This window comes from Felis catus, chromosome E3 (genome assembly GCF_018350175.1).
Source record: "Felis catus isolate Fca126 chromosome E3, F.catus_Fca126_mat1.0, whole genome shotgun sequence".
Taxonomy (NCBI): domain Eukaryota; kingdom Metazoa; phylum Chordata; class Mammalia; order Carnivora; family Felidae; genus Felis; species Felis catus.
In genome coordinates this window covers 12711032-12727648 of record NC_058383.1, presented here as the reverse complement: position 1 = coordinate 12727648, position 16617 = coordinate 12711032, and the positions used below count along the sequence as shown (strand labels likewise).

Below are 16617 nucleotides of genomic sequence, written 5' to 3'. Positions count from 1 at the left end.
GGAGCCTGCTTTGGATTCTGTGTCTCCCTTGCTCTCTGCCCATCCCCCACAAACACTCTTTCTCTTTCTCAAAAATAAATAAACATTAAAAAAAAAATAAGTCCAGGGCGCCTGGGTGGCGCAGTCGGTTAAGCGTCCGACTTCAGCCAGGTCACAATCTCGCCGTCCGTGAGTTCGAGCCCCGCGTTGGGCTCTGGGCTGATGGCTCAGAGCCTGGAGCCTGTTTCCAATTCTGTGTCTCCCTCTCTCTCTGCCCCTCCCCCGTTCATGCTCTGTCTCTCTCTGTCCCAAAAATAAATAAATGAAAAAAAAAATTTTTTTTAAAAAAAATAAGTCCTAGAATTGTATAGCAAAGCAACTATAGGTAACAATGCTGCATTGTATACTTGAAAGTTGCTCAACACTCTTTCTCTTTCTCAAAAATAAATAAACATTAAAAAAAAAAAGTCCTAGAATTGTATAGCAAAGCAACTATAGGTAACAATGCTGCATTGTATACTTGAAAGTTGCTCAGCGGGTCAATCTGAAAAGTTCTCATCACAAGAAAAAAATTATAACTCTGTGTGTTGACAGATGTTAACTAACCTTACTGTGGTGATCATTTCACAGTATATACATATGTCGAATCATTATATTGGACACCTGAAACTAATATAATATCAGATGTTAATTATATCAATTAAAAAAATAAATGAGAGCTGAAAAAGCTAAACAAATTTGTAAAATATATTACCCCCCCCCCCCACAAAAAAATAGGAAAAGCAAACCCTTTTCCTTTGCAAGAAAAGATTTGTGATTTCCGAGGAGGTAAAACCTGGAGAACTGAGCAGAGAGTTTTCATTTGAAGCCCCATAGGAGAGAAGATGAAAGACTTCAAGGTAACTTCCCACCATCACATATAGTAAGACAATAGGTTCTTCCAGGCAGAAGGAAAAGAGACTGAGAAGGTTTAGAAGGTGTATGGAACCAGCAGGGAGTAAGAGAAGGAGAAAGAAAATACTGCAGATGTGACATCACAGAAACCAGTGGAGAGAAAGTATTTTAAGAAGGAGTGAGTAATCCACCTCATCAAATGCTGCCAAGAGATCAGGGAAGAAGAGAACTGTAGAGTCTCTACGATCAGCTTTAACAAGATGGAGGTCCGCTAATGGCCTTCACAAGACAAGCTTGGGGCTTTGGAAAGAGCAGGAGAGAGAGAAGAGTGGAGCAAAGAGTACTAAAGAGGGATGGGAAAGTGGAGGCGTCTTTTGTTTGGATGTGTGGAGGGATGAGAAAGAGCATTGTTTGGAGGATTGGAGATCGCGAAGAGGTTTTCCTACGATACAACTTCCTCAAGCATGCTTGTGACTAGATGGACAGGACGGAGATATAGGAACTAAGTCCCTGAAAAGGCGGGGGGAATGGGTCCTTCCACGCTCCTGACTGCTCTGGTGGCTGTGAAAATTGGCTGCCGGCAGAGCATGGCTGACTGATGGCCCCAGCTGCTGTGCTTCTGGATCCACTCCTGCTTCCCTGCTGAGGCTGCCTCCCACAGGCTGTTCTCAGTAAATGGCTAAACATGGCGGGGCCAGTCCTATGGCGATTTTGGCATGAAGACTCCCCAGGGCCCTGGGCAAACCTTTCTTGGAACTGTACCGTCATCAGAGGCTCTTCTGTCCAATCCTCCTTGCCCCACTCCTTCAAAGGTGCCAGACCTCCTTATGGCCTGAAGTCCCTCTCTGCCTTCTTTGCCTCCTCCTTTTTATCCTCTTCAGGAATTGCCCCCCATATAGATCTCATGCACGTCTGATCCGGTCTTCACATCTGCTTCTAGAAGGACCCAAACCTACAAAAGCTGCTGACGCCCACATCAGCCTTTGTCCTCTCTTCTGACTGTCAGACTTGTCTTTCTAACTTCTGATTGGACAACTCCATCTGGAGTATTGTGGTGAGTGACCCCAGCTTGTTTCTTGACCGTTTTGAACCCTTCAACTGAGTACATTGTTCACACTGCTGCCAGAGTGATCTTTGAAAACAAACATTTGGTCATGTAATCTTTCATTTATTTTATTTTTTAAAGTTTATTTATTTATTTTGAGAGAGAGAAAGAGAGCAGGCACGTGAGTGGGGGAGGGAGAGAGAGAGAGAGAGAGAGAGAGAGACAGGGAGAGAGAGAATCCCAAGCCGGCCTCACACAGTCGTGGGGCTCAGTCTCACGAACTGAAAGATCATGACCCAAGCCAAAATCAAGAGTTGGATGCTCAACCAACTGAGCCACCCAGGCGCCCTGGGCGTGTAATCTTTTAAAACTGAGTTCGCTTCGCTACTCACCTGCTTTAGACCCCACAGAGGCTTCTCATCATGCCTGGAATAAAACTGCAAGTCTCTACCGTGGCTTCGGTGACATCCCGCATTGTTCCCCATGCTATTTCTTAATCACGCGCAGCTTGTTGCTTTCCCCTTGCTGTTCTGTGGAACACCTTCTCTCCGGATCTTCAGGGGCCATGGCCCTCACTTGACTCCAGTTTCTGCTCCAACGTCACCTCCTCCCAGAGACCTTAACTGATCACCCCACCTCCACCATTCTTTAGCCCCTTACCCTGCATCATCTTTTTCTTGGCACTTATCATGCTCTGAAATTCTATTACTTATTTGCTTATTTGGGCTCGATAAATATTAAAGAACACCGATCTTTAAAGATTCCGACGGCTGTATATCATCTAGAGCAACAGAATCTGAGAGAAATAGAACGTGGGCCACGTATATAGTTCCAAAGTTCATGGGAGCTCTCTGTTATGTCTTAAGCTTCCTAAACAGTGAGCATGAATGGAGTTTGGCAGTTGTGTGCAGGGAGGCAAATAAAAGCCCCGGTAGCCATATAGCCTGTAGGCAGGGCAAGCCCACCTCATGGGGGAGAAAGTGTTCTACTGTTCATTAAGGAAGCACTGAAAGGAGAGACCTGTGTCTTGGCTGTACCATGAAGCAGTCCTATGACCTTGGGCGGGTCACTTGGGTCCAGGAAGGCAAATCGGTTTTATCTTTCATGTCATCTAGCCATTGATAGGGGCTCTGGAGGTCTGCTGTGGAGAGGATTCTGAGGCTTAGTTTGAGCTTCCTGGGAGAGAGATCCTCGATCAATTAGTCATGTCTGCCCTGGGCACCACTGGGAGAGTCGGGCTGCATGTTCTGACTCCCTCTAAGACTCAATCCTTTCCTCCTCCGAAAGGGGATAAAAGTAACAGCTCTGTCAGCCCAACATGGGTTTTAGAAGTTCCAATGGAGTAGGCTGAGAAAATGCTATGAAAGTCTAATATAGTACTAAGACATCGTCAGAATACACCTTAGTGGGGTCAGGGCTCATCGAATGGGTTTGTGTGTGTGTGCCTGCCTGTGTGCATCTATCTTCCCCCAAGGAAAAAAGAAAAGGACACGTCACTCTTCCAAGATCCTGGTTGTAGAAAAATACTCAGTTGTGCCAAGTTCACAATGTGGAAAAGCTGTCCTAATGGAGAGTAACTCCGTTGATAAGCTTTTTAAGAATCTTCAATTTGGCTTTACCCCCCTTAGAGCCCATTTCTTACATGTGTGTATACACATAGTTAATCTATAATTTTTTTCAAAACAATCGTCTCTCCACAAGTCAATTTGAATGTTTAAAAGGCTGGATTTCTGCTGCTTTGGGAAGGAGAGTTTTATTTTTCCTCTTTTATAGACCACTTACAGTCTGACCAAATCCACTCCTTCCCTCTACCTGGGTGTCTTTCTGGGCTTCTCCCCTCTCTGCAGTTGTTCAGGCCACCTCAGTGAATCTGCTATTATGGATTCAGGAAAAGGCTTTGATTCGGCAAACCACAAGCTGTTACTCATGAAACTATGACAACTTGGTATTAGCTACAAATCAATGAACTTTTTAAATGCAGTCGAAGCAACAAAACTCGCTTACTGCTAAACCTTGATAAGCCCACCCTGGAACTGCCAAACCTTTATCTTAACAGCCATGTGATCTTTGCTGCTTTGATAGCCCCTTTGCCTTGTTGATAAGGATTACGCTTCTTGTAGGAACTGTTGCCCTCTCTGGAAGTGTTTGTAAGGTGGCTGCAGGAGAAAAGGGAATCTCTTTCTATGTGCGGGCTGCGTTAGGTCAGCCTTCTCAAAAAAACCCATTCTTAGCCCCCGTCCTTTTCACCCACGTTGTTCTTCAGAGACAAAGTCGGAAGTGGGAATCTGTCAGGGAAGAGTTCAAGCCATGACGAAGTGCTCTTGGCATGATTCACTGGTGAGGGCATTTAGATCTTTTATTCTTCTGAGCCATTCTATGGAACCAGCCCCCTACCCCTTGCTTCCTAGCAGAAGTAGTCTCTTTCTCTCTTTATTTCTCTCTGTTGGTCTTTAGTCGATAAACTGGGTTTAACTGGGCCACGTTGACATCTGATGTTTTTCCTTATCATTATGACCCTTCATTTATGTGGGTTACTTTCCTCTGGGGTTTGGCTGTGGATGAGTTTAGCCTAATTGAGGAGAGCAAGGGGGTTAGCTATCCTGGGGAGGCGTTTGGAGACCAGGACTGGTTTCCCATGTGTCATCAACCTGCTTCTGGGATGGCCTGAGGGTCCGTGGGGACTGCTTGTTGAACTGACCCCCTGCTTGTGGCACCTCTGCTTTTCACCTGATTAGGCATTACCCGAAGGACCGGAGCCTTCCGTATTTCTGTTTCCTTCCTGTATCTTCTTTTCCTTCTCCTCTTCCTCTTAGTCTTGGACACCACTTTTGCTCCATCTCACTCCTCACCTTCCACTTTGGCCGTTGCCACAGCCACCAGCTCTGTGCAGGTGAAACCTGATGTTCCTGGTTCAGCAGTGGGGCCATGGTAATGGATGCCTACAGAACCCCCTTGGCACTCATGCACTTGTGTCCCCAAAATAAGACAGAGATAACACCCCAGGGTGCAAACTTTGTCCAATGTGGATTGGGAGATGGTGGATAAATACTCCCCTTCTCCATAAATAATCTCTTTGTGCCTCTTTCCTGTGGTCACTTCTGAGGCACATCTTGAATGGCTTCTCTGAAAGCCCCAGTTTCCCACAGTGGTGGGTCAAGCCCCACTGGGTCAAGCCCCAGTTTCCCACAGTGGTGAGTAACTCAAGTTTTCACCCTTATCTTGCCTTTCCTTCTATTTTGCCCACCACCTCTATCCCTGGGATTGTCTTCCAAATCAGCCACCTCCACACAAGTCCCCTGTCTAATGGTCTGCTTTCCAGGGGAAACCCAGGCCAAAATGGTCTAGAAACCAGAGCTTCAGAATGAATTCTGGAACTGGAATCACTCTATGGTCAGGGCAATGGGGTAAGTGGTACGATGACTCCTGACTTCTAGGAGTACCAGTTACTAGACTTTCATCTAGACGACAGAGGCCTGAGGGGCAAGTGGAGGGCAAAACATTATTAATACAGCAGTAGTAACATTTGAGTCATATGGGGACAACAGTAGTTGTAAGGATTTCAGTGTTGGTTGACTTTTGTTAACTGCTTTAGGAGCTGGGATGGATATGTTCTGTGTCACCTGAGCTAAGCTGGGACTACATTTCCCAGAATCCCCTTTTCTACATAGTCTGGTTAATTTGGGCTACAAGACCCAGGTGGGATTTGAAAGCAGCCATATTTGTTTGAAAATCAGAAGGTGTCTTGGTCCGCTTGGGCTGCTGTAACAAAATAGCACGGCCTGGGTAGCTTATAAATAACAGAAATTTATCTCTCACAGTTCTGAAGGCCAGGAGTCCAAGAAGATGGTGTCATGGTCTGCTGAGGGCCCTCTTCCAGGTCAGAGACTTCTCATTGTATCTTCACCTGGTGCAAAGGGCTAAGGAGCTCTGTGGATTTCCACTCACTTTTTTTTTTTTTTTTTTTTTTTTTATGAGAGACCTAATCCCATTCATGAGGGCTGCACCCTCATGAACTTAGCACCTCTCACGGGCCCACCTCCTAATACCATGACGTTGATTATTAGGATTTCGACATGTGAAGGGGCGGGAGGGCATCAGCACAGACATTCAGACCATAACGGGATACCAGGCACTGTTGCAGCTCACAAATGTTGTCGCTGTTCTGCTGGCTCCTCTCATGGGTATGAAGCAACTGCTAGCCCACAGCTCTTCCAGCTGCCACCAGATCTCCTCCTTCAGCTTCTCTGCCTCCTGGGCTGGACTGTTTGCCCAGCCTGCTTTTTAGTCTTAGCACTGGATGCAGAGGCAACAGCCGTGCAGAGACTATGTCACCAGCTCACACAACTGCAAGAGGTTGAAGCCCTGTAATAAATCCCATATTCTAGATCATGTCTAGTGGTTCTATTTTTCGGATCAAACTCTGACTGATACAGAAGCCCTGAAAATAGAAAATGCAGGCTCGATTCAGTTAACTGTCAACTCAGGCACACTGTGAATGTCGGAAAGCCCCCAAGGCAGTTTTTAAAGAGATTCATCTCCTGCAGCTGCAGGGAAGACGGTGCCGAAATCCAGGCTCAGGCACCGATTGTAGGGACAGCAGACTACACAGGACAGTGAAAACACAACCCCACCAAGTCTACGCCAAAGGCAGGGCCGGGAGAGGAGAGGGCTATGAGTTCTGGCCTTAGGACAATTGGATAGACAAGCCTGAGAATCTCGGGTTCTCCAGGTTCTCCTATAACTCTGGGCTGGAGAAGCAGACTCTCCCTTGCAGGGGAAAGGAGACTTCTCCTGCCTGAAAAGCTACAAAATCTCATAAGTTGATTCTTGTCTTTCTTCCTTAAGGTCTTGCCTCTCATTTCTTTCTGACCATGAGTTACAATCAGGTCATAGAGTAGCCCAAGTGAGGAAATATAGTCACTCCTTTGGGAGGAAACAGCATCCTTCTCCTCCCAGGTACAGGGTCTGGCTGATATGAACTGGTAAGAAGGCGGGGGGAACCTGTGAAGGAATAGATCCTGAGAAAACCCACCGGTGATGGGACACAAGCATCTTTGCTCAAAGAAGCTCTGGATGATTTCCCAAGACTTATCTTCCAGTTCACTGAATTTCTTTTCCCCAGTGTCTAGTCTGCTCTTCAAACTACCCTCCAATTAATTACTTTTATTTAGTGAACTATATTTTTCATTTTCAAACTTCTACTTAGCTAGGTTTTTTTCAAGTGTTCCTGTTCTTTTTTTCTTTTTTAAAGTAAACTCTACCCTCAATATGGGGCTCAAAATCACAACCCTGAGATCAAGAGTTGCATGCTGTATTGACTGAGCCAGCCAGGCACCCCTGTTCCTGTTCTCTTTAAATAATATTCAGTCTTGTCTAATAAATTCTATTCCTTTATATTTAAAAATTAAAACAGTTATTTTAAGGATGTGTTTTTAGAGATTGATTCATTATCTAAATTTCTTAAGAAAGTACATTCTGCAATTTGTTGCCTTTCTTGTCTCTCCCTCATGGGGCTTAGTTTCCTCATATGATTCATAAAATACACTAGTACTTTGGAGAAGTATGTCATCAGAAACCAATTTTCCTTTTTTTTTTTAAGATTTTATTTTAAAGTAATCGCTACACCCAACATGGAACTTGAACTTGCAACCTCAAGATCAAGTGTCACATGCTCCGCTGACTTAGCCAGCCAGGTATCCCAATTTTACTTTTATTTCTGCCATCTTTTAAAATTTTGTCAGTCAGACTAGTTTTTCAACTGCCCTCAGCTGTAAATTTGTTCAGGCCCCATGCCTTTTATATTCTTGTAGGAGCTAGAAAGTTCTACAGTCATTTTACATTGAAAGCATAGTTTATGTCCAGTCCCATGTAATACTTCATATTTAAATTTTCATTAAAAGGCCAAGACTTTGACTCTCTCTTGCAGCAGGTTATTCTGGAAAGGGGGTATGGTTGAGTCCTTTCTCTCTCCCTCGCTTTCTCCCTTTCCTTCTTGCCTTGCCTTTTTCTTTCTCTCTTTTTCTTTCTTTTTCTTTTTCTTTCTTTCTTTCTTTCTTTCTTTCTTTCTTTCTTTCTTTCTTTCCCTCCCTTCCTTCCTTCCTTCCTTCCTTCCTTCCTTCCTTCCTTCCTCTCTTTCTTTCCCGAATTCTTTTGTGCTGGCTTAGTGAAAATGGTTTCTGATCCCCTGGGACTGGAGGAAAGATGAAGAGAGGTGAACATTCCTAACCAAATGGTAGTGTGATTAGATGGTTCTGTGCTATCTGAGTGTTTAAAGTTGACTTGTTTCCCTTGGGTGTGTTTATGGATTCTTCTGAGACTTCCTTTCCCATCTGTTCTCTTCATCTGGGTGATGCACATGCCTTCAGCTGTCTCATGTTCTTTTCACACCTCCTCGGGTCCAGTGGTACCTTCAGTTTCTCTCTGCTCAGGTCTATTTATGTGAAGGCCTTATGTCAACTCTCTGTGAACCTTATGTCAACTCTCTCTTCTACATGGCCCACATTCAGTCCATGGGAAATACACGTGCATCTTTTACCCCAACACAATCTGGGGAACAGGCTGAACCCGAAGCATCTGTCTTTCCTATGGCTTGTCTGTCCACAGCCTACCAAACTGCTTCTTGCACAGGTGGGAATCAGATACTAGCCCACGTGTCTGCCATTCCCTCCTCTCTCTCTCTCTCTCTCTCTCTCTCTCTCCTCATTGCGCAAAGTGGGTCTTGGCACACCAACTCTCTCCAAAGAAATCCACCAATCCCCAAGTCCTCTCCATGATGTGGGTGAGGAATTTAAGAGTCATCTAACTAGTTCTAACCTACCTCCTTCAAGGGGAACCCGGGTAGCTAGCTCAGTCTGTTAAGCATCTGACTCTCAATTTTGACTCAGGTCATGAGTTCAAGCCCCAAGTCGGGTTCCACACTGGGCTGGAGCCTGCTTAAGATTCTCTCTCTCCCTCTCCCTCTGGCTCTTCCCCACTTGTGTACTCATTCTCTCTCTCTCTCTCAAAAAAAAACAAAAACAAACAAACCCAAAACCTACCTCCTTTGCAATTTCTGCATGGAAGGCTAATACACAACTTACTTTGAAATACTTTACCTATCAACATGGGATCTCAGCCCATTGAAGAGTTTTTTTCTTTTTGAGGGCTCCTGGGTGGCTCAGTCGGTTGAGGGTCTGACTCTTGATTTTGGCTCAGGTCATGGTCTCATGCATCTCATGCACTGGCAGTGCAGAGCCTGCTTGGGATTCTCTCTCCCTTTCTCTCTGCTCCTCCTCTGTTTCTGTACTCTCACTCTCTGTCAAAATAAAGAAATAAACATTAAAAAAAAGAAAAAAAATTTTTAAAGTAGGATTCATGCCCAGTGTGAAGCCCAACACTGGGCTTGAACCCTTGACCCTGATAGCAAGACCTGAGGTAAGATCAAGAGTCAGATCTTTAACTGACTAAACCACCCAGGTGCCCCAACTCATGAAAGAATTGTTAAATAAGAGCCCGTCCTGAATGGGAATGGAGTTTCTTTGGGTTACTCATGACCTTGGGTTTCAGAAGTGCTGTAACCAGATGATTCCACATATGCCTTTCAAATTTCATTGTTCTAGGCTGATATATATATCATATATATGTATCATATATGATATATATGATACATATATATGATACATATATATGATATATATATGATATATATATGACACATATATATGATATATATGAGGTATATTTCATATATATATATATTACATTCTCACTATGCAGTTCCCGTACCCTGTCAGTGCTTGTGAACTTGGACTCCACTCCTGCAAATGGTGCCAGCTTGGGATTTTGATTTCTCTCAGGTGACCATTTTACCACCTGAAACCCTGGGTAGATGATTCATCCTTCCGACCAGTCAAGGGTGTTTTTAGACATTCTGATTCTCTTTTTTCCAATTTCTCCACTAAGCTTGGTTCTCTTCAAAAACTTAAAGGGCATTAGGGAGGGTGATTTTTTGCAAACACAAAAACCAAGCAGGGTCGGGGGTATTTATAAACTCCTGGAAAGACTCCAGTTAAGTCTGGCTTCAGGGGAGGCTTTTTCCGGGCACCAACAAAGTGACCGACACTGTTATTCCCTCCTCCTTTTCTCAGTTCTGCTTGCTCCAAGTTGGCTGTGTTCTCAGGAGGGTTTGCTCCTCAGTTTGCCCAAGTTGATACTTAGCTACTTCCATGGCAGTGGTTCTCAACCAGGGGCAATTTTGCCCCCTAGGGGACATTTGGCAATGTCAGGAGACATTTTTGGTTGTCAGAAATGGGGAGGAGGGGCAGATGCTAGTCGTATGTAGTATGTAGTATGAAGAAGCTAGAAATACACAGGACACCTTCCCTGTCAGCTCCCCTTTGACAACAAAGAATTATGCAGCCTAAAATGTCAGTAGTGCTGAGGTTGAGACACCCTGTCCCTGGTCAACATGCTTTCTCTTCTATACTTAGTAGGGAAGACAAAACCTATGTTCCAGGATTCCCTGAAAAAAAGTCCTGATTGGAGCAGTTTGATAAGTCGCAGCCACTTCTCAAAAGACATTTTCTCTCTTTTGTAACTGAAGCCTTTTCTCTTTACTTCCTTCTTTCTCCCAGATCTTTATTATGTTGACAGACTTAGCTTCTGTGTTTAAATCCTCCTAGCTTTTCTGGCCTCTTTTCCATTAGTGGGTGGAAAAGGGGGGAGTGTAGTGCACACATTTAATCTCGCTTTTGCCACTTATGCGTACATTTATTTTACATGGTTGAGAGCACATTGCATACAAACACACACACACACACACACACACACACACACACACACACATGCACACAACTTAACATTGACTATTATGCTTTTTTCTTTTGATGCTGTATAATGGGTATTTCCCCATGCCATCACATACTCTTCGTAACGAACACTTTAAATTTCCTTGTAAGAGTTCATCATAGAGATAAACCACACTTAAGTTACTCATTACCTATTAATTTTGGTGTCTTCCATAGTAACTATAGAATACAAGGATGGACTTTTTATGTGGTGACTTCATGTACTTTAGGAGCAAAACTAATGCAGGTCCGTGTTTGTTTTCTCGGGGCTGAGAGTATAAGGACAGGTTTCAACAAGTGGATTCCAAATCATTAACTACTGTATTTGTATTATCAGAGGAATTTGTTAAAAATATAAATTCCAAGGCCCAGACTCTGACTACTAACTTAGAATCTCCATGTATGAAACCTGAACAAAGGTCACCCTAATCATTCTCATGGATAGTTAGATTTTGGAACCACTGATATTGTTGACCTAAAAGAACAGCTAATTTGCTCTTTGCATAAACTCTCATTCTTAAATACTAGTTGTTTTATAATGACACTTTTGGAAGTATGGTTCCAAATGATAGTTGTAGTAGATATTTGTCATTCATCATGGTCAGGCAGCAACGGAATCCCATTCTTAGCTTAGGGAATGCTTCCTTTTTTGAGTCTTGGTTTGGGGCCCAAACTATCCTGCATAGACCCTAAAAATAGTCTATATTTGGTTTTTTAGTGTCCCTTGAAACTAGGGCCCAGGCATGGGCCTCAGAGCCTGCCAGTTGGTTGTATCCATGTCAGACTTTACCTGTGGTCCTAAAATTACAAGAAAGCAGGGATCTGGAGTTTTCTGAGTGCAGGAGGCAGCAGCAGTGGTGGCAAATTGGTGTTCCTGATGATAAAGAGGGACAGAAGCCAATGAAGGTGTCCAGATATCAGGGCCAGTGTCAATGGTTTCCTCATCAACTCAGTTCTGAGGTGTGATTTGGGAATTGTTTCTGGACACTGAACCTGAAATCTGGTTCTCCATTTCATGGTGAATCCATGAGCTGTCCAATACCCATAAAATAATTAGTAGACAACTAACCAACCAACCAACTAACCAACCAACCAACCAACCAACCAACCAATCAATCTCTCCTTTTCTAATTGATCACGTAGAGTCAGCTTCAGTGCGTGAAGCTGAATGGGTCTATTGTACTACTATCCAGGAAAGCAGTAGATATGTAACTTAGATCCCAATTAACAAAGATGGCTTTCTATTCAGAAAAGTGGTTGTTGAAGCCTGTGTTTTTGTCCTGAAGCAGGGGTTATCTCAGGTTTGCATGGTGGTAAGCCACAGGGGAGTCTGTAGACAAAAAACATCGTCCTTAAAAAGAAGGTAGAAATATACTTGGAAGCCTGGAGACATTCTCATTAAAGGCCCTATAATTCCACACCACGGAACAAGGAAGGGAACATTGTGGCAAGGAAAATTGCAAAGTCATGGTTCTAGTTGGCAACCTGGACATGGAGTGACCTGCAGGGGACCCAGGTGAAGCCTCTTTGGAAACACATAGGCCCACCAGGATGAATTAGCTAAAAATCAGATCCTTAGATTATAGCATGCAATAATATGATGGATGAAGCTCTGTAGTGTTGTCCATTTGAACATCGATGGATTCTTGCCCAAATAAAAAAAAAAAATTTTTTGGCATAGCTGAATTTGAACTGTTCTTTTTCACAGTAATTAGCCAACAGTTTGAGTTGGGTCTTAAGTCTTTTCATGTTGTAAAGTTGCTACCCGCCTCCCCGCCCCCCCGGCCCATGTTCATGTAACTCGTTCATCTTCCTATTAACTATGGTAGGAAGGCAGGCATCCTATGCATCTGAAATAGAATCAACTTGTCTAATATGTACAAATTAAAATGAAATAGGGTATAGAAAGTCCTATTTTATCCTGTTTAAAAATGGAATTTTGTCTGACCTAAGATCATGTGTAGCCATTCTGATTCTGGCAATAGTATTATGATACGGGTTTTGGGCAATGTTAATCATCTGGGATGTTTGCCAAGATCATCAAGTTTAGTGAAAAGACAGTCCCTGTCCAGAGAATCAAAGGCTGATGATAGACTAATAAGTGTGTTATGAAGTCTTACATTGTTCATAACTAACTTCTCAAGAAGATTTATCATATACAAGAAGCAGAGTATAAAATTGTTCTTGTGGATAAGTTGTACCTAAAACCTTTTTGCTCTTCATGCGTGATGCTTTCTTCAGAGGCTTACTGAGAAGAAAGACAATATGGAATTCTGAGAATAAATCCTTCAAGTTAATGAGTTTGTAATCTTAGATAGGTGACAGAAGCTCTTTTTGAAGATGGGGTAGACTCTACTTTGCGTTCAGTCCAAGGGATCTATAACCTAAAGAGTCATTTTGTGTAGAACTGTCAGTAAGGATTGGGGTAAATGTCTACACTTTGTCTTGAAGGTGCAACCCAGAAACCAGAAAGCAATCCTGTCTTTAAAAGGATACAAATGTACAAAATTAGATAAAATCTGGCCAAGAGATTACCTCAGTTATATCCAGGGCTATCTGGGGGGAGTGGACACCATTGTTTCCTGGATAAACCAATGGTAGAGTTAGGGCTGTTCTCTTGATAACATAACAGGTAGGTAGAAGGAGAATGCGGAGTTTTCGGAAGGGAAGCAGGCCAGGGTGGAGGAGATTCCTATACTCAGCTATAGAGAATTCAGGATTCTATGAAACATGGAGGGGTGATTTTCAGACTGGAAGCTCCAAAATACTAACTCAGTTATCAGGAGTTACTTCGTTTTCCACAGTGTCTTACAGAAGTTATGTTATGGGTACCTGTGCCACCAAATCTATTAAGGCTAAATCTAAATTTCATTAAAAATGAATTTTTGGCAAATGAGAGGCTTTGAATTTGGATTTTGAGGTCGCTTCCTCTGTGTTCCAATTGTGATGTCACCTCCCTAATTTTGTCAAGTTTTTAGTTTTTGGTGTTTTTTTTTTTTTCCCCAAACATTCAAATTAAGAGACCAGGTCACCATCCTTCTGGTGGCTTAGATGTGTTGGATGACATTCAGAAAGATGCTTAATCTGCCCCTGGTGAATGATTTTTTTTTTCCTTTGGATCCCAGAATTTTATTTATGAAAACTTAAAATATGGAACTATTTTGAAGCCATATGTGTTTACTCACAGCAAGATGAGATGGTAAATAGGTTGGGAGGCTGGTACTTGATGCTCGGTCAGGGCAAGAATCAACCGTGATGGTCTAGGCAAACTGTCTACTTCAGGGGTCCAAGAAGTCGTGGAACTCGGATTCAAATCCAGTTCTACTTGGTTTTTGGGTTTACAGCCTTGGTTCCATTTTTATGCTGTTTCAGAATAAGTTGGTTAGAAGTTAATTAGCAATATAGGTAATAGGGGCACCTGGGTGGCTCGTTCGGCTAAGCATCTGACTTTGGCTCAGGCCGTGATCTCATAGCTCCTTGAGTTGGAGTCCTACATGGCACTGGCAGCTTGCAGCCCACTTCAGATCCTGTCTCCCTCTCTCTTTGCCCCTCCCCCACTTGCACTGTCTCTCAAAAAAAAAAAAGAATAAACAGTAAAAAAAAAAAAATAGAAGTATGGGTAATAAGACTGAATGAGGAGTCTGGGTCAAGTCTAGGTACAATTAATTGTTTAAATAGCTTTATTGAGATATAATGTACATACCATTTAATTTATTAAAGTACAAAATTCAAGTACAATACTCACAAGGTTGTGCAACCATCATCATAATCTAATTGTAAAATACTTTCATCCCCCCCAAAAGAAACTCCATGCCCATAAGTAATTACTCTTCCCCACCCCTATCCGCCAGCTCTAGGCAACTATTAATCTATTTTCTGTGTCTATAGGTTTGCGTATTCTGAACATTTCATACAGGTGGAATCATACAAAATGCGAACTTTTGTGACTGGCTTCTTTTACTTAGCATGTCTGCAAGTTTCAGCTCTATTGTAGCATGTATCAGTGCTTCATTCCTTTTTCTTGCTGAACAGTGTTGCTGAACAGCTAGGGGGGATGTACCACATTTTCTTCACCCATTCATTAGTATTGATGAATATTTGGGTTGCTTCTACTTTTTAGCTATTGTGAATAACGTTGCTGTGAATATCAGTTTCTCCACATACTTACCAACACTTGGAATTATTATTCTTTACTGAAATTCATTTGTATTTTCCCTTCCTGTGCCCTTCTGTGATTTCCCAGCACTCCTGCCCACTGAAACCCACTACTCTGGGCTGTTTCCCGGCTACTGTTGGACCCCGACTACACTGTGCTACCTGAGATTACTGTGTGCAGAACTCATGTTTTGGACTTTCCCTCCTCCATCAAGATATGACCATCCCATATGCTATTCCATCGTGGCTCTGCTGTGTTTGTATATTAATTTGATAAACTCATTTTATTAAGAAGTAATGACTGGTAATAGTGTGCTATGCTGGGAAATCTGGATTTTAACAGGGTACTCTTAAAGATATATAACTTAGTCTATGGGATAGATTACTTACAGCAAAATTTAGGCAAGATGAAAGAAAATGGTTGAGAGAGATGTTTTCAGCAGGGCCTAAAAGACTAATGTGATTTAACTTAGTTTCTTTCTTTCTTTAAAAAAAATTTTTTTTAATGTTTACTTATTTTTGAAGGAGAGAGAGACAGAGTGTGAGACAGGGCAGAGAGAGGGAGACCCAAGAATTTGAAGCAGGCTCCAGGCTCTGAGCTATCAGCACAGAGCCGGATGCGGGGCTTGAATTCACGGGACGTGAGATCATGAGCTGAGCCGAAAAGTTGGACATTTTAACTGACTGAGCCACCCAGGCGCCCCGAATTTGGTTTCTTTCTTATACAGCTCTGCAAACACACTTAGAATAAGGTGCTTTCAGGACTGGAAAACCCAGTCCTCTTTCTTCCTTACATCGAAAACTGCCCTTAATGTGATGATGGATATTACTGATCTGCTCTAATTCTAGGTAAAATCCTACTTGGCACATTTCTTAGCCAACTTCCAGCAAATTGGAAATAGTTAAATGATTCCCTAGCAGATTACAGTGGTGCGAAGTTTGGCCAAATCAATAAATCTAGAGCAGGCTAAATAAACGTAGTTTTGAAGAATATCTTATGGGTTCTCGTCTTCCCCAAATGTTACCACCTTTGGCACTGGGTTTGCATTTAAGAATACTTAGGAGTTTCTGGGCAGCTCAGCTGGTTGAGTGTCTGACTCTTGATTTCGGCTTGGGTCTTGATCCCCGGGTCTTGGGATCGAGCCCCGGGTCAAGCCCTGCGTTGGGTTCTTCACTGAGCAGGGAGCCTGCTTAGGAGTATCTCTCTCCCTCTGGCCCTCTCATGCGTGGGCGCTCTCTCTCTCTCTCTCTCTCTCTCAAAGAAAAAGAGTACTTAGAAGATCTTAAAAAACTTTTTGCCTCTTTTTGAATCCATGGGAAAATTAGGCTTTCTAGTAATTCTTGGTCGAATAAATCACTTTATGGAGTTGGAAATGCTGTTATACACGTTGCTTCTCCTCTGGCAAATACTTGGTGATCACCATGTTATGGGAGTTGGCTCTTAGGGTTCTGCTCTTCACAAGAAAGGGACCTGCTGAAAACAAGTTTGCGCACTGTATAATTTCTATGGCTTGTATTAATGCAGACAGTATAGTCACCATAAAGAAGAAAAATTACCAGTGGAAGATAAAACTGAAATACTAGTTGCATTACAATCGTATTCTAGTGCTGCAATAAATTGCATGAAGCCAATAAAGCAAAACTAACTGAAGATATTTGGCACAAACCAAAAATGAAATGGGAGTCATTATACTGTCTGCTACAGGGACATGCCTCGAT

The 16617-nt window shown here is 42.8% G+C and overlaps 1 long non-coding RNA gene across 1 annotated transcript; it reads left to right on the top strand.

Annotated features, from left to right (window-relative positions):
• Positions 1 to 708: 708 nt before the first annotated feature.
• Positions 709 to 15439, top strand: LOC123382633. Its single transcript, XR_006591282.1, has 3 exons — positions 709 to 1927; positions 5737 to 5795; positions 14987 to 15439. It is a non-coding gene; the product is annotated as an uncharacterized LOC123382633 (long non-coding RNA).
• Positions 15440 to 16617: the final 1178 nt, after the last annotated feature.